The sequence below is a fragment of the Oenanthe melanoleuca genome, chromosome 4A (assembly GCF_029582105.1).
Source record: "Oenanthe melanoleuca isolate GR-GAL-2019-014 chromosome 4A, OMel1.0, whole genome shotgun sequence".
Lineage (NCBI taxonomy): Eukaryota > Metazoa > Chordata > Aves > Passeriformes > Muscicapidae > Oenanthe > Oenanthe melanoleuca.
Window position 1 is genome coordinate 7621257 of NC_079338.1, and position 22663 is coordinate 7643919.

Below are 22663 nucleotides of genomic sequence, written 5' to 3' on the forward strand. Positions count from 1 at the left end.
TGTTCTTGAGTATGGAACATGAGTGACTGTAAGTGTTGGACTCATTCTGCCACACTGATTATGTAGAATATTGTTGGATGAGATGTCAGGAACAGGGCTGCTGTGCCTTTTTGTAAGGGATAATGTAGAGTAAAAAACTATATTAAGATAGCTTTATACAGAATATAATTTCAAGTTTAGATATTGTGGCTATGTTACATTTAATTTTTTTAAATTTTTTTTATTTTACAAATAATTTTTAAAAAAATAGAAATATATTAGAAATATATTTAACACTCCTTTTTATTCACAAAGTATCCAAAAAGGATTTGAGTGTGATCACCTGATCTCTTTTTGCACACCTCACTGCATTGCACAATTGTGCTGCTGGGACAGACAGGTCTTGGAATGATCCAGAAGTATCACAAAAATGTGGAAATGCCTTTGGATTTAATTTATATACAGTTGTGATAGACATGGGCATGGGGGTTGGGGGGAAATGTTTTCTTATCCATAAGCAAAACCCACAAAATTTAATATTCTTAATATATCTAATATAACAATTATATGCCACATAATGGATATTTAACAGTTTTAAATTTTTGCTAGGACAAACTTTCAAGGACACATAACTCTGGAAAACTCCCAGCCCTTCTTGAAAATTAGAAAATTATTTTCATCTGGGCAGAAAGCAAAGGGCAGCAGCTTTTGATTATCCATAGCAATTCTAGAACATTGAGAGAAAATAAAAATCTTCAAGAGTTATATATGTGAAGAGCAAGAATAAGAATTATTGCCCAAACTCCACTGTGAAAGTTCAAGTGTTATCAAGGTGATCCAGCAGTGTCTTTCTGAGTGAGAGACTCATATACATGAAATTGTTTCACATGAAGTGTGTTCCTCAGCTGTTCTATCCCCTCCATCCATTTACTTGAGTGCTTCTAGAAAGATCCTTAACCAAGAAATCTTATGTTTGCCAAGCAACAAATTAATAAATAATAGTTGTTTCATTAACCTCTTTGTCTTCAATTCCAACTCTATATCCATCAACAGCTTCAAGCTCTTTAAGAAACAGTTTGCATTCTTTTCAACACTGTCACATTTTCAAAAGTGACTTAGGAGCCCCAGGGCAAGATTTTCCCTGATTTGATTTCAAAGAGAGACAAGTCTCTGAGCTTTTTGAAATTCTTGCTATATCTTCAGGTGAAAAAGAACTTGGAAAACATTAATTTAAGTCTCTTTTTAAAAGTTAATGCAGAGATCTGAAATCACTTGTTACTTTTCTAAAATTAAGCACAACTATATTCTAATTAGCTCATGTTGCTTATTAGGTATTTTCTCTTTTTGTATAGAAATTATTTCAACAGAGTGGTAATTGGAATTCTTTAAAAAATAGAATTTAAATTATGAATGATACTGTTAAGGAAGACAGCTATTTAAAGTATGAGACAGTTACTGAAATGTTGTTGAAAGTGCACTGTAAGCTGTGAAGGACTTCACAGAAATAATAACAGGACAAGTTTGTGTCAGGTAACAGAAGCCCAGAGGCAGAAACTGATATATTATAAAAGACAGAATTTATGGCTCATTAGATAAAGTCACAATTCAGCCCAGTGTTCAAACACATGATGCTGCTGGGGGAAAAGGAGTGTAATTAATCAGGCAGACAATTAAGAGAAAACCAGACCCAGAGCTGACTGTGGAAAAGCTTGTCACTGTAGCAGTGGAGAGGAGAGGGTGTGTGGAAACCAGGGGATGCACCACCACTGATGTCAGAGCAGCTCCAACAGCAGGGCCAAAAAACTCTGACAAAAGGTTGATGTTCTGTTCCTGCGGTTTTTCCAGAATTTTCTGCCTCGAGTCCCACAGGCCCTGTTGGGGTGGGTATTTTTGATTGTTGCAGGTTTGTAAAATGCCTACAAAGGAGCTTTTCATCTCAGCAGACAGAGGTGCTGAATGAGGGGATGCAGCAGAGCAAGGACAGAGAATCTCCTGTCGTGTCCCCAAGGAGGATGCTCCAGTCCTGCCTCCCACTGCCCTGGCTGCCCACCCAAAATTGGTGGGACTTTGAGCCTTTTCCTGGCATCTTCAATGTCTGCTCAGGAAAAGTGAGGAAAAATGCATCGTTCCCTGTAAGAAATCCTGGGGAAAAAAGCTACTTCTGGCTGCTGCACTGGATATTAAGTATTCCTTAACGCTGCAGCCTTACTCTTTGTCAGGCTTGTGCTTATTGATGAGGTTATTTTTGAACATTAATTGGCAGTTTAAGTAACCTTGTCCAATGCTCTTTTGCTGCTTCTTTTCCCTCAGTTGCTTTTCTCTTCCCATTCTTGACACTTCTAATAAATATTTCAAATTCAGTTGTTGCTTTTTATTGCACTTTGGTCACACAAGACCGAGAGCTGGCTTAATCTGCACTCTGGAATGTAGATAAAGCAAAAAAAAAAAGGGAGCAGAGAATTCCTGGGTCAATGATTTTTGGAATAATGACATAAATACAATACTGCAAAAAGTCTTCTATAACTTCAGTCAGTCTGCAATGGTGCATCTTGATTTCTTTGGCAATGTATTATTTTTTAAAAAGGCAATGGAATTATCAGAGGAGGAAGGAATTGTGATGCACTGAAAAAGGAGCAAAATGAGGATTACTTCCCTTCTTGACATACTTTTTAAGATTTGTTTAATATCTTTTAGCACATTTTGGCCTTTTAGTTATTGTTACATTGAGAGAAAATTAAGAAGTAGAACTCAAAAATGTATTTGGTACTTTACAAAGTGACAAGAATGTATGCAGGGGGCATGAGTGAATTTGGTGGGTATTGCTCCAGGGTTCAGAGCAGGTGGTGCAGGGATACAACACTGACTGCACCAGAGCTGCTGGGCTGCCACCAGTGCTGAGCAACCCCAAAACACCCTGATCCCATACCCTCATTAACTTCTTTTTCATCTTACTGAATAAATATCTCTACACAGAGGTGAGGGTGGTCCCTGACAATACTTTTTAGGGTTCTCTGATATCAGGGCAATAGTGGCAGAAATAAAAGAAGAGTGGTGTGACAACCACAACTTAGCAACATAAAATACTTTAATAATAGTGAAAGTAAATGTGGGACGAGACCCAAAAATCTGAACACACTAACCAAGGGGACAAGGTCTCTTTAGGAGCCAGTGGTCAAAGACCAAGGTGCAGGGAGGTCCAGGGTATAAATGTGGGGCAGGAGAGGGGATGGAGTCGAGGTTGGGGTCCAGTGGGTACAGGGGGAAGTGGTGCAGAGGTGGGGTAAGGGAAGGGAGGGTCCAGTGGGGTAGGCTGGGTGGACACTGCATCAGCTGAGGGCCAGTGGGGACACAAGGAATGAGAACATTCTGGGGACTGGGAGTGGTGATGATCAACTGGAAAGTGAGGGTGGGAATATGTATGAGGCATCAGCATGGGCAATCCCATAACTCCTTGGAACTTTCCTTTCTGGGATCACCACAACTCAACAAATGCCTCCCAAGGCCTGGAGCTGGGGTACAATTCTTCTTTAGTAATGGTTGTCTGACCTGGAATGCTGGTCAGGCTGACTCCCACACATAACCACTCTTTTCAATATAATTACACTAATACATTTTAGCAGTCTTTTCCTTTACCCCTTAACTCATAATTCTGTTTCCTCAGATACATTTTTACCCGAGGAACATCAACAAACATTAATCCTCACACTCTATACATCAATGGTCAATCCTGATTTTTATTCGTTATTGGCTTCTGATTTATCAGATTTGTATTTTTTCACATTTTTGGATTAGTGAATGTACTTGAAATTTAATATCTGCATAAATTAAGTGATTTTTAAATTGCAGTCTCTTTATCTGATAACTTGGAAAAGCAAAAAGAACTTGGATGTAATTCCTGTAATTGCCAAATTATGTGCTATTTGGAAAGCACAAGACACTGAGAAGAAGAATGATACAGTAAATCACCAAACTGTAATTATGGATGTATTTAGTGAGATAATATTCTGATTATTGTCTCAGTTGCATCAATGTAAAACATACACCAAAGGCAGAAACTGTGACTAGATTTGTTATTGTGTAAGAACAGTTCCTTGAGTTTGAAAAATTCTGAAATATGTTAGCAAGCTAATTCATTAAGTAGTCAGAAATGGTAATGAGATATAATAATAATAATAATAATAATAATAATAATAGCCTGGTTCAGTGTTCAGGAGGTACACAGAGTTTCAATGAGCTTACAGTGACATAGTAGATTTTTTAAACTTTTTTTTTTTTTTTTTTGTATCTCGTTTACTTCTCTACTGGCATTTTAAGCTTCAAAGGACCAGGTAATTTTAAAATGCCATTGAGACTTAGATACTCCTGATGCTATTGCATGTGATGCTCTCTTGCATGGGTAATTGGACTGTGTTTGCTTTAATGAGATTGCTTTGGTAAAGTTGGTGCTGGGGAGGTTAGTGTTCATTCATGATACAATCATTCAAGCTCCCTTAAATTTACAAAATTAAAAAAATTATCTGTGTCCCTGAATCCAGACAGTCCAGAGGGAGTAGATGTAGTGGTAGAGATCAATCCTGAGAAGATCTATAAACCAATTGAGTTGAACTGAAATTTTTTACATGTTTTCTACCCCACAGTGTGCTGTGCCACAATGACCTTGATCTGCAAACTCAGGAGCTGGGATCCTCCTCTTGCCTGTTCCAATTCAAAACCTTTGCTGCCTGCATTTTTCTACATAACCAGCACAGCCCCCTACAGCCAGCATAGCACTTGATCTCTTCTGATGTGGAAGTGCTGCTCAATTCAGCCTTCCAATTTTCCCAAAAGTACTTTTGTGAGTCAGTTCTCATCACACTGTTAGGTGTGAATGAATAGAGCAAGAAGAGAAAAGAGACCCTCAGTGAAGTCAGTGGTCTGGCTGCAGATGTAGGACTCTGATATCCCTGTGTTATAATGAAGGTCATTTCCTGGGAACTGTCTGATATTTGTCATATTCACATTCCAGCAGGATCATTTATGAGTCAGCTGCAAGCACCTCAGGGGTGACAGGTTGCACAGACAGAATTTTCTGTCATGCTTTTATGAGAAGAGGAATCAAGACACTACTTATGTGCGAGGCAGAAACCTTGATATTGCCCTGAATGGTCACAGTAAGCTGCCAAAAGGAAGTTTGTTCTGTGAAATAGAGGGGAAACTCTCTGGATATCATCATTATCAACTGCTGTGATTGTGTTGAGATCAGTGTTGTAGGAAAATGGAAAGCTTGACGTGGTACAATTATGAGTAAATAAACTCAATATGCTGTGACATGAACGATCACTCCGTGTCAGAGCTGTAACAGGGGAAATGATGAGCCTGCTTTGCCTTTGTGAGCAAAAACTGGCAAAGGCTATGGAAATGAAGGCAAAAACTGCAGCTGTGAAAATAGAAAACAGTTTAAGCATAAGCGAGAAAAATAGCAAGATGGAGTGAAAAACAGTTTTACTGCACAGGAGACATTTCAAAAGTAAATGCTGCACTTCAGCATGATTAATAGAACCCCAGCATTCTGCAGAATAAGAAGTGATGCTGCAATAATAGGAGTTTATTTGACATATCATCATTTGAGACATGAAACAATTCCATGAGTCTAGTTGCATTAATTATAGGACTGTATAGCTCCTATATGGATATTTCCTACCTAAATATTTTAACATAGCTTGAAAGAAAATTTTACTTAAAGAGTATTTATTAAATGCAAAAAATGCATAATTGTTTTAAAAGAAGGCCTTTTGTATTCTCTAGGATACAAAATTTGTGGAGTTATTTTTGATTTGTTGTTGTTTGGTTTTTGTGGATGGTGTTCAGTTTTATTTAGGGGGAAGTTGCTTGTTTTATTTTGTTTGGTTTGGGGTTTTTTTGGAGGGGGAAGATTTCTTTTGCTTAAGTGCTAATTGCAAAAGTTTTTAAAAATGGGTTTATATTTTGCCATGACTTCTGTTTGATAATATATCAACACTGTAAGGAATAAAGATGAACATCTGTAGAGGTGTAACCAAACCTGTAAAAAGTTTGGAATGAAATATGATGTACTTGGGAATTTGTTAGGATGAGTTTGTGATCAGCCTCATGCACAGAAGGATGGTTCTACTCCTTTTATCTGTACTGTGTGCTTCTGATATTTGTTTAATTGTCATTAAATTCCAATTTTCTAGTAAATAACTTATTATTCAGACTTGAAATTCTCTTTTGCCACTGAAGCAACACAACATGCTTTTATACAGAATAATTTTATTTTGCTTAGGGTTTATTCCAGTTCAGCTTTAGAGAAGGATGTTCATTAATCCAAACCCTCTGAATGTAAAGGATGTGCCTTGTTCTACAGAGTCTAAACCTGAGTGTGCAGCTGTATTTCCAGATCATGTTAATGTGGTTGGAGAGCATGAAGACTTTGTCAAACACTGGACAAATTATTTCTGTTTGCTTGCAGTTGCTGCTCTGCCATGTCTTCCTCATTTTCATTCTGATCTTAGCAAATTCTCAGGTTTAATGTGTCACTGTCACCTGCAATAGTGAGATTTCCTAAGCAAAGGTGCAAAATATGGTAGAAATACTGCTGCAAACTGCCTTTTGAAAACATTGTGTGCAGGACATTTAAACTATTTTTATTTCACAGTTTCTTTGCTGATAGCAGCAATAATTTGATAATGTAATTGAGGAAGAAAGAGTCAGACAGCTTGAAATAATGTTAAACTTTTTTAGCTCCTGCTGAAAGAGAAAAGAACAGTGGCATGCTATGAAAAACAAAAAATCCATGAGCAGCATTATATCTTCCAGGAGGAAAAATTCACTGAAGTGCAGAAGTTTGGAGGCAATCTGCTGGTCTCTCGTGCTGAATTCCTGAAGTGAGAGGCCAAGAAGAGCAGAACACTCTGTTCATCCATGTCTGGAAAAGATCCTCTCTATTCTGCGCTCCTTAGCTAAAGAGTTTTTGAATACTGAACAAGTACTTGCAGAAAGCTGGTTTTACATCACCCTCACACTGAGCTCCAGAGCATCACCTTTGTAGGCATATCCTGTAAAAATGGGTTCAGGTGTAATTTCTATTTCCTTTTCTGTCTGTAGAGATGTAAGCTCTTTCTGCTAATATTTAGTCATTCCACATTTGCTGTGGAACATTGCTTCTAGAGTAGAAATTCTCCCAGTGGCAGATATGGCCCACTAGGACAGCATGGCCTACAGGTATAAAGCAATGCTGGTAATGATTTGAAATAATTTACTCAATAAGCAACCCAAGTTACTTTACAAGGCTGCTCTAATGTAAATGTTTTCACAGAAAGTTTGATTTTTTGTTTTCTTGATATGGTCAGACATATTGTGAAGTTAACAGTTTTCTGGCAGCCTTCATTTCTCAAGCAGCAGGAAAGTCTTTCTATAGAAAGCTGTAACAGACTGTTAAATATCATCTTTTAGCTGATGTTTATTCAGTGCTAGAAATGTCTATTATAGGCAGCAATTTTTTTTTCTGTAGAACTGCCATAAATCCTGTCTCATATTTCTCTCTATTGTATGGTTCTTTGGTCTTTTAAGAAGACAGTGATAGTGAATATCCTAAATTCTCAAGTACATATTATCTCCTTACTTCATTTTTTGATCCAAGCAATAATTGGAAGGGTGCTGGAAATACTTAACTGAGTGAATAAAACCAGTGGTTAATACAATTTTACAGTTATTATGCTCTAATAATTTCTTTCTTAAGCAACAAGGCATGAATTATAAAATAGTAATTTATAGCTAACATGATTTAAGCATGAGGCCAAAAGCCAAGTGTCATTTTCAGTGCCATGGATGAATTATTACATTGTCATTCAAACTCTGAAGCTGCTTGTGTGATCATAATCTGATTATTAAAAAGAATGAAAAGCATATTCATCAATGTACTTAGTTTCTTTTTAAAGCATAATGCTCATGGAAATATGCATTCCATTACATCATCTTGCAATATGGAAATAAAGGTAATTTTTATTCTGGAGATTAAATTACACAGCGCTTGAGGAATTTCTGTATTTCTGGAAATTGTCATTTCACATGGTTATTTTCCATTTAGACAAAGTTTGTCCAGCTATTTCCAATAGAATGGATGAGATAGAGAAATATTCAGAATTTGAACAAAAATTAGAATTTGTGAGATATATTTTTTAAATTTTAGTAGCATTTTATTAGTAGGAATAAATAAATAGGCCCAAGGACAACAAAACAAGTTATTCCTTCTTGCTTCTTTGTCCATCTTGACCTTGATACTTTTGCCTGAGAGATGAATGAAAATTCAATCATCCTTCCTCTGGTTTAAGGAGTCGTCTGTCTACTGTGCATTTGCTATGTTGAAAGGTTCAAAATATTTTCCAAATGATTCCAAGGAAGTTAAGATTCCTCCTGTTTAAACAGATGTTAACTCAGTCCCACATCAGGAAGAACCTGGAAAATAAGTGCAGGAAAAATCAGTGACTTCTTTTTTTCTACTTGGTAGACACAAGTAGTCAACACAAGTGTCAGGTGTCAACTTCAAGCTGACCTGTGTTAAAATCAGGATGTGTCCAGCAGAGATATTAAAAGCAACTAAAGGAAGATTAACTACAGAGCCTGGAAAATGTCAAGGAAAAAAGGTCTCTATTAAATTCATGGCCTCACAGCATTTGATGATGGTCATTATTGGTGTGTAGGATTTTGCACTTTATGAGAGGAAAGATCCTAAGTGTAGAGTTTTCGAGTAATAACTGTAGTGGTGACAGAGCAAGAACATGGGTATAAACAGCAAGTAACTTTTCTGCAGCCAGTGGAATGATGTAGTTTTATACTTGGGCTGTAATTAGGACTCCTTGACAAAAGTGGACAAAAAAGAGAGATTTCTCTCTTAGAGAGAGAGCTGCAGGTACATATATTATCTTGGAGGGAAAGCTCTACTCCAGTCTTTTTGATGCAGGAATTCTGACTCCAGGTGCTGTGGTTAATGTGCAGAATTTGTAGTCAAACTTTGAATAATCAGGAGAAAATCCCTGTCACAGTGGTTTCACTGAAACTGATATCACTTTGAAGAGTTTAGTTGCCAATAAAGGTGAAACAAGTAGTTAGCATTCTAATTTTGGTGTTCAAGGAGGGGGAAGAGAAGGAAGACATTAAGGATTTCTTATAAATGCTTAAAAACTGCATATTTAGAAAGGGGTAAGGATCTTTATTCAAATAGGAAGAAAAGGCCTCATCTTTTTGACTTATCTGAATCTGCTTTAGATAAAAAAGCATGTAAACTGACTATATGCACTCTAAATTTGATCTGTGGTAATTGTACAACCATAAAAAACAATCTCCAACTTTCCTTTAATCAGTGTATTGCATAAAATACCTCTTTTTAATTTTTTTTCACAGTGAAGTGGTGAAACAGCCCCTCCATATAAGAAATATAGATGTGTTAAGAGTTAAAAACGTGTGCATTTCACGTCTTTCCAAAGGCTTGCTTTAGGCTCATATTTCTCCTTGTCTTGCTAGCAGTACCATCCTGATCTTTCCCAATAATAACAATGTAATCCCTATTGAATTGCATACCCTAGGCTTGCTCTCATGACTTTGGAGTGTGTGGGGAAGGAGAATCTCAGGTGCAGTGCTGGCATCAGGTGGCTCCTCTACAGATCAGGTGCTTGCTGAGAAGTTCTTAGAGCACAGAGGTTTCTGAATGTGCACACAAAATGCATTTAGCACTGGAAGAAGTTTGTGGAACATGATAATTAATAGAATGTGGTTTAGCCAAATGCCACAATAGCTACTCACTATTGATGTGCTCACAGAGAGGGTATAAGAGGGCAAGCCATAAATGTTCACAGGAGGCAGAACAGGTTTCCTCTAACAGGAAGGAGCCTTCCCATTATGTAAATTAATAAAAACACCTGGTTTTAAGAGCCAAAGGTAGTGTCAGAATGAAGTGGACCTAAGATGAAGCTGCCAGCTGATGTTAAAAATAAAACAATTTTATGGGTTTTTTTAACTTTATGTTTTTTTTCCTTTTGTACCTCTATGGATTTGACTTTTGGAGATTCATGTTTTAACTGCCCATGTCTTAACATATATACTTGAAGTAAAATGATATTTTTCTTGAGGGGTAAAACAGCCATAAAGGTTGAGAGGATTAGAACTGCAGGGGTTAATTTGGACTCTTACATTTTGGTGCTAAAGTCCCTTTCCCTGCTCCCCACCACCTGCCTAGCATTTGCACATGCTAAATTCCACATGGATTACAAAGGATCTGTTTTAGTGTTAAAATTGCTCAGAATTCATTGGCTTGAGGCAAACCCCCTCCAAACAAACAAAAAAGCCCACAAAACCAAAAAAGGGGGGGAAAAAAAATTAAGAAGAAATTGGGATGAAAAGGTGTGATGTAAAGCAAATAAAACTCACTAAGAGCAGCATTTCAGATACTGCTGTCTAATTAGACTATCTTTTTATTCCTTCCCTTATTTTTGACACTGCAGGTGTCAGTAGCTGGTGGTACAGCTAAACATCCAACACTTTATTTTCTGCTTTGTTTTATATGTGGTGATTGGACAGACAGTCCCAAAGGGATTTTTATTATGGATTATTCCCAGTGAGCACCCTGCCTGTAAGCACTTTGTGACAGCAAGGTTATTGTAAAATGGCTTTTTTTTCCTGTTTGAAGTAGAACTGTAATACCAAGAATAACTTTTATGAGGCCTCGTGGGAATCATGTTCTTTATGGAACTCAGTGATTATGTTCAGAGACTGGAATAAATGTTCCTGTGAACTTTTTAAAAATAAAAGAAAGAGGGAAAAGGGAGGAGATAATTTGCAGCTCTGAGGGTCATGTACCCTATTAGATGGAGTTTATCGGATTCCCTGGCCCAACTCTCACCTAAAGTAAGGTTAGACAGGCCCAGGGACTGCTCTGAAGAGCACAGAATCTGGAGAGCAGGCAGTATTTTCATCAGTCCTCCCAGGCAAAGTGAGTGGGTTTGAAAGGGAATGCCCAGCCTTTGAATGTTTGCAGAGCTGGTGCCACCAGCATGGACCATGGCACCAGATTTATGCTTGTAAAGGCACAGAGACAGAAATCCTCTCTGTTTCTTCTGAATCTGGGATGAAGTAGCTTCAGGAAAGTTGTAGTCCCAAGTAGTTTGAATGCATGAGGATATCCAAACTCTCAGTTGGGCCCTGGCACAGTCATGAGCTGCAGTTGAACATGGTCCTTCCATATATTATCCAACCTTTCCCTCAAATCCACCCAGTTCCTCCCAGAACTGCATTCACAGTGGCATGCACTGAAGTTCACCAGATACAGAATCCAAGTCAAATATTTCAGAAAAGAAAGACATGGCTTATGTAAGAGCAATGCAAGAAAAGCCTTTGAGAGGTGTGCAGGGAGGGTACAGCAATTTCATTGTCATCAGCATCTGCCTGAATGAAATTTTATCCTTGTAGCCCCTCTCCATTCTGTGTGAATATATGAAAGCCCACAGGAAGTGAAGGACAGGGATGAAAAGAAATCAAACATCTCAAACCCAAGTTTCATTTTCCCTAGTGTTCACAAAGATTAATTGAAATATCGCTCCAGAAAAAAAAACAACAAATGTGAGACCCTGAAAAGTACCTTTAGAAAAATAAATGCAGAAATGTTTATTTACAGGAGAAAAGACTTTGTCTCCTGATTATATAACACATCTAAAAGAATACAAGAAAAGAGGTGAGAGATAAAAGGCCACTTGTACTGAAAATATTTTAAACTTACTGTTATTTTCTTGCACTGGAGAAAAATAAAATATTTGCTGAACAGAATATGCTGACGAGTCACACAGTTTCAGGGCTGCAAAGGCAGGATGGTTGAACACTCAGTGGAACATATTTTCAGTATACACACTTGTACATGGATTTGCAATTTCATAGGACATCTTAAAGAGGAGGGAAGGCAGACAGAGAAGAGTGTTAACACCATCAACTAGAAAATTTAATGCATTTTTTGTTTAATTTTTAAGTGAAGCATTTATTCATTTATTTTACGAAATAACACAAATGACAAAGTAATATCTATCTGTGAAGGGCACTGACAGTAGTTAGAGTTGGACCAGGTCACCAGTAACTCATTTACCTGTTGAGAATAAGTCATGAAGCCTCTCAAACCTGTTTTTCTCCATGCAGAAATTCGGATTTACCAATTTTTTCACGAGCAAAGTTACTTCTCCCTCATCTTAATTTCACAGGTCAGATAGCAAAGGAGTCACCAGCTTGAGAGAGCAGGTGGAAATGCAGTTTGTGTTGTGCTCACACTGGAGAATGCTGTTGCACTCATTTCTGATTCTCCCTGCTCTCTCTGCCCTGTTCCTGCCTGCAGCCTCTCTTTTGTCCCATTGAAGTCAATGTATTTTAGTGGAACACTGAAATTTAAGCATCTGCTTAAAAGTCTGAGGATCAATGTGTTTCAAGCCGTCAATTCAGAGGGAGTGAAATCCTTAAATCAAAGAAAAATTTCTTTGTCAGCTTGTTCACTGGATGTAAGACTAAGAACATGGATTTCATGAGTTATTTACAGCATGTACTGCTAAACAGCTGGTGTTTGTGCCATGCACTAGCTGTGCAAGGGCAGTGCTGATCTGGAAGTTGCTGTAATATGAGCTTCTGGAAGGGAAAATGTGCTTTACATTGTATTCATTAACACATAAGAGAGAGAACTTTGGCTATGAAGCTTTGCAAGAAAGACACACACAAAGCTAAACCTGTAGATTTCATTACTGCAGGAATAAAGCAAAACTGTTCTCCACATGAGCTGCTAATAAATGCTGCTGCAGGCCTTGGGTGATGCATCCTTGGTCACCCTCATATTTATGAGCTGATGAGACCCTAATTCATTGAGTCCTCAAGAGAGGGAGCCAGTGGTGCAGAAAGTGACTAAATTCTGCTGCTTTCTGACAGCACCAATCTCATTAGTCTCTTCTGTTGTTGGAGGAAGCAAAAAGAAGCAGAGAAACAGTGAAGGAAGATCATAAACTATAAATTATTCTTATGCTAGAAATAAAATGTTGGGTGTTCTAAAATATGTGGCATGTTTTTTGCACTTTTTCTATCAAATGTGGAAGTTTGCAGTGATGTACCTGCTTTCTTAATAGGACTTGCACTTTGCAAGAATGAATCAGTCATGTGCATGTGTTTCCTCAACAGCTAAGTCAGTGTCAGAGACAGATTTTAGGTTCATGCTGTTTTAAAGGTAGCCCATGAGACAGCTGAGGTTCTGTGGATTTCTATAGAGCCTCTGAAGACAATCTTCCAATGTTTTTGTTCATTGCTCATATTTTTTTCTCTATTATGCCTATTTCTTTGTACATTTTTATATAGATTATTTTTTTAATGTAAATGCTCTTGATATTTTTTGTAATAAGGAAATACCCATACAGAATTCTACACAAGATGTATTTTTGCCATATGTGTCTCCCAGTATATCTGGAAATGCATGTGAGCTTGATATTCAAGGAGTGAACATGATCTTGGTCTCAATAGTAACAACCACACTGCTCTGTTCTACAATGAATAAACCCTTCCTGAAAACTCTTTGTTTCTATTCTCTTTGTTTCTTTTGACCTGTTTAGGGCACCAAACATTTGTAAAAACTACCCTTCCAGTTGAAGCTAATATATAGTGAAATTACTCCCCCTGCTTGGAGTGGATATGAGATGTACAGCTGTAGGTTATATTGAAATCATATGAAGAGAAATTTTTGGTACTAGTGGGAATGTTGTTGGCCTTTGACCTCAATTTTGGGTTTGGAAATCACTTCCCTGTGAAGCATTGCAATTATTGCCATACTTTGGGATTTCATTGAAACACTTTAAAGAGCAATAACATTATCAGAAGGCAAAAATGTGTGCTTCGTTAGAAATTCCATCCAGAGATCATGGCAGTTTGTGTTAAAAATGTGTTTTAATAATCACTTCTCCACAACAAGGAGTCTCTTTCATATGCTGTCACTAGCTAAAACAGCCTTTTTTCCATTCAGCTTTTAGCTGCTGTGTGATATAAATTTGTTGCTCATTTTCATTAGGAGCAAACATAATATTTTGGCAAACTATTCTTACAATTGAAAAAAAAAAATTTTTAATCAGTTGGCACATTTGATTTGCCGAAGGTTGTGTGCTTAGAATGACTTTACATTTTAATTAGAGCTGCAGCAATCTGTTAGCTAACTCTGAACTCTGAATGAACACGAGTCTCTAGGCATGTTTGGGAAAGCTCATGAATTCTCCTAATGAGCTGTCAGAAAGGTTCCATCAATAGTGTCAAAAAACTTGTTTAAGGACCCTCCAGATGTATTCAAGAAGCTTGAATGAGCAAGGGCTAATACAAAATGAGTGCCATTGGGCTAAATATTTCTGGAAAGGTCTTTTTCTCCTGATACAGGGAGAATTAAAGGTCATGCTTGAACCTTTGCTTTGGAGGGGGTGTGTTTAGAATATGGGTTGTCAAACATAGCTGTTAATAGCTTCACTCTTGTCTCTGGGAAGGACAATGTGATTATCTCCTTTTTTGCCTCAGTACAAGGGTAGAAAGTTCTATTCTCCAGTAAGCACAGCACAGGGATTTGGAAAACCCAAGCTTCTTTTGGAAAAAAGCACTGCAAGAAATAGAATTGTGATAGATGATAATTTTTTAATGGATCAGCAAGTCAATGCCCTCAGCATTTCCTCGGTGTCACATGTAGCATTCTGTAAGAGGAAGAGTCTTTTTGACAGTTTCTGCTCTGAAGGAACTGAGAGGCACAGGGTGATGATCTCCTCACAGGTCACTGGCCTACAATTCACCTGGGAATTCAGAGAGAGCCAATAAATCCTCTGCATTATTCACAGCACCAAGGTTATGGCACAGCATCCTTTTGGAGCTTACAAGGTGTGTGGATGTCACTGTATAGGGTATTCCCAGGAAGATGTGGCAGAGTTATCTGCTGATGGTAACAGCTCATCCTTTATAACTAAATCATTTATAACTAAAACCATTTGACCAGATAATGCCTTGAGTTAAAAAAGCTTCTCTTCTCTAACCATATGTTGGTAGTCTCACTGTTGTCACTGATAGAAATATTCCAAGTTTGTAAAAAGAAACGTGTATAAATATTTAAAAGTGAAAGAGCAAGCACAGGAATATTTACTTCTGATGAGGCAGTGAATAAAATATCAGCTCCTTACAAGGCAAGATACAGAGCCCAATGAGATTCCAGGAAACCCCAAGTCACATTAAAGCAATGAGATTCTAAGAAAATTCTAATTTTTTTGTGTTTTATTATTGATGATTGAATCTTGGTCTGCCAGAGAATGAACAGTTAATTAGATATTTTTAATTGAAGGAATAAAAGATGTTTTGTATAACTACCTTGTTTAGTTCTTGCCTTACTAGTTAGAGATGCAAATTTTCTAAGGCAAAAACTTTGTTTTACTTCTCAGTTGCAATGTAGGATGCTGCCAAAATTAATTTAAAAATAGCCTCCCAGTGTTATGGGCAGTTCTGAAACCAATACATTATACTTAATTCTGAAATGTAACACTGGATGTTGCAAAATCTTTTGTATTGTGTGCATTGCCAGTGTAGTTTCCTTAAATCACACACATACATTTTCCTTCTAGCTAATTTTTAATTTATAAAAACCCCAAAAACTGAGAGGGCAACAACTGGATGACACAAGCTTTCCAAAAATGAACTAAAACTTCTTGCTGGGAATTACTGGGCTGAGTTCCCCTTTCCTTACAGAACTGATGTAGAGATGGTGGTAATAAGGGTTGTCTTCAAATTTATGGCAAATCTCAGGTAATCTGCATCCAAATTGTAATAAGTAATTGAGTAAGTGGTGAAGCTATACTACGAGCTACATGATAAAAAAAAATCTGTTTATTTTCCAAATGTAAAGAACTTAATAACTCTTAATGAGATTTGATTCAGAGTAAAAATGGGATTTTTTTCTTCACTCTTCTTAAATGCAAAGGACAGATTTTTGTCTTAGATTTAGCAGGCACATGTGTTGGTAGCATTGTTTCAATTAGGCAGAAGGAATTAATGTTTTATCAAATGTCATCTACATATAAAATTAGCTTTCCCAATCTCTAATGAATAATTGCTATCCTTTCTATTGAAAATGGGGGAATTTCAGTGGGCTGCAGAATGGGATTTGATGAAAATCTGTTGTCATGTCCTGATTGTGCCTCTCTGTGTCATAACTGCATCCATACAGCACTGAGATATTTCATTCCTGTCACAGTAATCAATTCTGTTCTATGGACTAACAGCACCATGGATGCTCAGACATTCATGCTGGCCAAAGAAGTCTCTACACATATTTTGTATGCAAATATGTATCATAAAAAAATACATTTGTTATCCAAATTTTTATCACTCAAAGACATAAAATTCACCACAAAGAAACGCATGGGGCATTGATGGAATTTGTATGTCTTAGATCAAAATGTTTCGTGTCACTGTCAGTGTCTTCTGTGTGAGAATGAGGGTGAGAAGGTTCCTAAAAAGCAGGTTTCAGAAGAGTCAAGAATGTCATCTAAATATAAAGGATAAACAATATTTATTGGCTGTTATCAGACTGGATCCATGACCTGTCTATCTTTTTTGAAGAGGTGATTGCACTCCTCCCTGGGAGAATATTGTTTAAATTGTTTTTTCACTTTTCCAGGTACCTGAATGCTAACACTCTTTGCTCTAAAACGTATGATGACAGCCTCTGGCCTATAATTGCAGTTTGTGTATGTGCAGGCCAGAAAAGTTTCCTCTTTAATACAAATGGAAATCTAGACTAGGCAGTCAGGTATATTAGTGTCCCACAAATCATATTGATCAATGCTTTATATAGAGAAGTGGATTCTGTTTTGTTTTGTTGCTATTTCCAGGAAGATATAAAGATTTCATTTTTCTTTGATTCATCACTGTCATTTAGATCAATGTGATGAATTACTTTAATTTCAATAAGTGTGTGTATTTGGACCTGATGCAGAACACCAGAATACATAACTGTATTATTTTTGAAAATATAATCTCTACCACTGGAAAATTTTGCTACCCTGCCTTCCCCATTAGGGAAACCAATCTCAGAGTTCTCTCTGATTCTCTGTTTATAATAGCCACACGTGCCTGTAGACAAAAGGGTAGGATGGAAATATTGAATTCCAATACAGAGTTGGAGATTTTGAGTGCAATTCTTTACTAGCAAGTGCAAAATACTGCATGCAGGACAATTGAGTGACACTGTGACCTCTTGGTATCCTTTGGATACTCTGCTATGCTCCATTTAGAATATATAATGTTTCTAGTGTGTTTGCTGATTTTATTAATGAAGGCTTGTCAGCACTTGTGACATGGCACTGATTAATCTTCATCTACTTTCATATTTTACACCAGGAAAAAGTATCATCCACTGACTTTAACAGCCTGGCCCCCTTGCCCCTGTCAGATAGGAAACTCAAAGTGCCTTGAGTGGGTCACCTGGACAGCTTCAGTGCCCACAGCAGGTACAGAAACCCTAATCTCAGAGATATCCCTATGCACTAGGATATCCAAAGCAGGATTTTAAAGAAGATTTAAAGACAAAGGAGCAAGAAAGAGGGAACATAATGTTAATAGTAAAAGAAATTAAAGGGTTACTTGGCAATGTTTCAGCTATGATGTGGTTTTAAGGAAAATAAAGCCCGTATTCCTCTCTTCTCCATTTTCTTTATCCTACGTGGTGAAATTTTCTCCTGGAAAAGTGTCTTGGTTTGAAAGACAGATATCTGCTAAGAAAGGCAGGAGTCTCTCTTGAAATGGAAAATGTAAACTCCCTCACTCCAAAAAATGCTTGGCTCCAGCCCCTGGGTGGAGCATCTCCCAGTGGGATGATGTAATTTTGTCAGTCATGCACTGGTACTCAATGGCCCATTAACAGGAGATATCTCCTGGAGGGAGGATGGGCCATGGAAAAGATAAGGATCACTGCCCCACCTGGTTTCAACAGATGATGATAGAATACATACTTTTGGTTACATCCTGCATTGCCAAGACACAAAGTGATATCTTTAACAATGTGGGGAGTTGGGGGGTGGTTTTTTGCTTGTTAACATAAAGACTATGCAATAAGATAATATAAAACTGAAAACTGACTGTGCAGTATGAGAGCACCTGTGCTGCATCTCACCAAAGATCAGCCTAATTTAGTGTCCTGCCTCTGAGACAGGAGCTAATAGAAGGAATGCCAAGTAAAGAAATGAAAATACTAAGCCAAAATTATTTAGACAAATCTGCCTATGGCTTTAACAGGCTAAGGATTGGGGTTTAAGAAGGTGATGTTTAGTTTACATTGACTGTTTCAAGTGTTCATCTGAGAGGGTGTTCTGATAACCTTCATGGACTGATGAACACATCTGGCAGCTATTCCTAAGGATCCTAATGGCCCAAATGAGTGGGAAATGATAAAACAATCCGTACTTCAAACAGCTTTCTCTAAAATTCCTGACATTCAGCTGTAACCATTGTTTACCCATTTTAGGAAATTAGAGGGTATCATCTATGCTTCATTACGTTGTTGCTGCAGTTACTATTTTAAAGGCAGAGCAAATTAAGGTAATGAAGATCTTATCTCACTAACTGAATTCTACTGAAAGCTTTTTTGAGAAAGAAAACTTTCTTCACAGAGTTCTCATCTTGGAAACAGATACAGAGTTTGACTATGCCTCTCAGTTATAATGTCTTCAATATACTTAAATGTTTTGTAAACATATGTAATATCACATCATCTTTTGGTGTCCCTGTGTCCATTTTTTGAATGTAAATTTCTTAGCACCATATTCCCATTAAGTTGGTAGTTATTATATTATTTTGCATGACTTTTTCCACTTTTTTTCCCAGGTATCATTAAATTCTGTAGCTTACCTCAGGCTAATGAGAGTCTCAGCCAGAACTGTCACATTTGAGTTTAGTAAGCACAAGGGAATGTTTTTCTTCTGTGAGTTTGTCTAGCCACTTTTTGAAATTACGTAAAGAATTGTTGTCTGCACCAATCTTGAGGCAATTAATAATGACATTTAACTACAGTAGGTGTGATTAAGTTCTGTCATTTCTTTACTTTAAACCTTCCATCTAAGATTAGCTATTTCACATTATAACTTAAAGACATCATACCTCTGCAGACATTTCTTTTAGATGCTAGAAAGTCCTAATCTGTTTTTGCTTTCCAGCACTTTGATTGCAGGCAGATTGCTGGTCCATACACAACCATAACAAGGATATTTTTTTTTGTTTGCTTTTTAAAATCCTTTCCTTAAACTGGGCTTTGAGCACTACTGGGTAATTTTTGGAGTTTCAGCTATTTCCTCTTTCATGAGTCTTTCACTGCCTTTGTGTATTTCAGTGCATTGCTTTTTATTGCTTTTAATATTTATCACCATGCATGTTTTCCTGCTGTATTGTTACCTGATTTCTCAGTATTTTGAGGTCCTCTTGCAGTGGTTTTTCAGTCAGGCCTCCTTTTTTAGCACTTGAAAATACTTCAATATCATCAGTGAAAACTCCTACACCTTTATTTACGTGTTTTTCTTCATTCTGTGATGCTTTCTCCTCATCCACTACATCTTTGTTAAACAGTTATCATTTTTAAACCTTAGAAAACAAACATCAGCACTTGAGTTTCTTCAACAAAACCAGTTCCTGTCAAGGCCAGATCCCTCTCTTGCTCAAGTGTATACATTGTGGTTATATAATGTTGGACAGCCTTTTTTGAGGATTCTAGCAAGTATTTAGCCTCTTGTTTTAAAGACTTCCAGCTCCCACTCACTTCAGTAACTACAATGAAAGAATATCAAGCATTTATAAATGTGGTGCTAGTTGTTGCCAATTCTTAACTGCTGCTGGGCTTGGAGGATAATTAGTGACTGGTGAGGATGGGAACAGCCTGAGTGCTGGGAGAGGCTGAGCTGTTTACCTGCAATGGGGCTTTGCTGATCACACCTCCTAAATGTTCTTTGTGTCTGTTACTGTGAAGTTAAATAACTTCCAAGTTTCTTGATTTCTGCTTGAAACTGCAAGCAAATGTGGTTAAATAGCTCCCAGAAAAGTGGTGCTTACTTCTTAAATGGAATATTTGAGCTGCCATCACTGAGGAATTTTATTTCATTCTTCGCTGACAAGTCCAGCAAGTTTTATTTGGCACTTTTTACAGTACATAATATGTAAACAATGTGTGCTGTGCTTATAAGAGATGCACTACATGATTTGAAGTATTACCCACCATTAGAACCTCCATCAGTCACATCTGACATGGCATAAATCAAATAGAACAAATTCCCATTTTTAGAATAAGAATTGTTTTGGCAAGTGAACCATCACACAACATTGTGTTGGAAATAATTAGAAATAGAGCAAGTATTTGAAATGACACACATAAAACTGCAAATAAAACTGACAATAAATGTTAATATAACAGTGTGCAGCCTATGTTCCTGCAGAAACCCTGATGTGACTTACAGTGAACAAAATATAACTTAATAAATATATAATGGAGTACAAACAAACCCACCAAAATTTAGAGGCAATTTGGCAGATGGCTCTAAGTTAATGTTTCTTATGTATTAGAGTGTGGTGCACAAGTATGAATCTTCTCTTGGTAGTGTGGGGATTCTCATGAATAAGTTAAACAACTTTCTGTTTTCTAGACTTATCAGATGGCACCCTGTAGGTTTTAGCTGTACTTCACCTATCAGATTGTGATTTTTTTGGGAATTACTTTTTCAGTAGCATCTCCAGCTAAGAAAGGATAACTATTGTTTATGCAATTCAGAGTAAAATGTGTTCTCAGAAAACTATAAATGTTGCATCTTGTAGACCATGTTATTTGACCAATAAAATCTTTCCAGTATCTATGAGATAAAAAATGTCCATATAACTACAAATTTAGCTACCTAGTTGACTTTCTTTTGCCTTTCATGAATAAAAAGTAATGGCCTTTTTTTCAGATAGAGGAAAACATTACCTTTCTTTTACCAGTGCAGGTAGACATTCTTTATCTCTAGACAAGAAGTTAAAATATTTCAGAATGAAATTGTAAATTTTCCTCACCTCTATTTTGATACTTTTTACATTCATAAATCTTCCTCCATCATGACCATCTGGATCATGTGAATGCACTTCCATATGAGTTACTGGCATTCCTGTATTTTTCCAAAGGCAGAGTCTCACTGTAATGTTTGATCAAAGAATGAATTTCACTATTGTGGAACAGTTTTCAGCTATTTAAGGACTGAAAACTGAAGTTCAGTCAACTACAGATGGAGAACTCAAAAATTTAGGAACCAGCTTAGTTTTGGTAAGAGTGGCTTTGTATAAAAGGGTTTTGGAGAAGGATTTTTAACAAATGTAAATGGGTACAGCCACCACTGTAATCAGCCTAGATAAAGAGTTCTCCTATACAGATGAATAATTTTTGGGTATAAGACTAGGCTTCAAATAAGATTGGTATGTTTACTGCAAATTTAAATAATATGGAAGCCATTTACATAGTTATTGGGCTATTCATTAAAAAGTTGAAAGTGTGGAAGCGCTGACAGCTGGCTTTTATTATTGCAATACATTTATGCATATGGATGTCAAAATCAAGAGGAAATTTTTGTAATGGAAATGAGATTTAATGCCATGCAAACAGATTTGTAGGTATAATTTAAAAAGAGGAAAATATGAACTGAAAATGTGCCTTGATGATACCATTAAAATAAATGAAAAACATTTAAAAATCAGTGTTATTTTTATTACACTGAAGTATTTTTATTACCAATTACAAAGGTCAACTACTTGATATCAAAATAATAGTGGTAGCTAGTACACACTCATTCATAAAAGAGTGTTTTAAAAAACTTATGTAATTCCAATACATCAAAACACAATGGATGCTTAATTAAAGGAAAACACCCTCTCTCAAAAAAAAACCTTACCAAAAAAAAAACCCCAAAAACCCAAAACCAAACAAAAAAACCCAAAGAAGCCAGTGCCTGGCATATCAGGCAATTAAGCTCCTCATTTCAGGATTGCAAGGAAAGATTCAATGCAAAGATTCAATGTATTAAAGTACATTATTAACTACAATATTTTATAGTATCTGCCATGTAGAAAATAGAATATTAGTGCATATGTAAGCATCCCTAACATGTAGGTTTAGGATATAGATTGGGTGCAAGTGAATCTTTGGAAAGGCCTATATTGGTGTGAAAATTTGATTCTGGATTTTGAAAAGACTACTCACTAACAGAAAACATGGAAATCTTGAAGGTTTTTTAGAAAAGAAAAAAAGCAGTCTAATTTTTGGTTTTGGATTTTTAAATGCTTTTTGAATTCTCGTCTTTTGTAATGTAAGTAGAAAATAAGTAGTGAAAGGAATGAAATTAACATGCAGGTCCACAATAACAATACTTGTGTTGGATCTCATCTTGGTTTATACTTGACTTTTCGAGCAAAATTTTTCCAGCATTCTTCTGAAATTGATGCAGCCCCAAGGTTAATAACTGAAAACCATTAAGAATAATAGTTGTAGGAGTGAAAGAAAAAATCATTTGTGATCACGCATGCCCTACATGATCCAAAGAAGATTATCATATGCAAAATAACTGAGTACCGAAAAAGATATAATCAGATTGATCCAAAATAA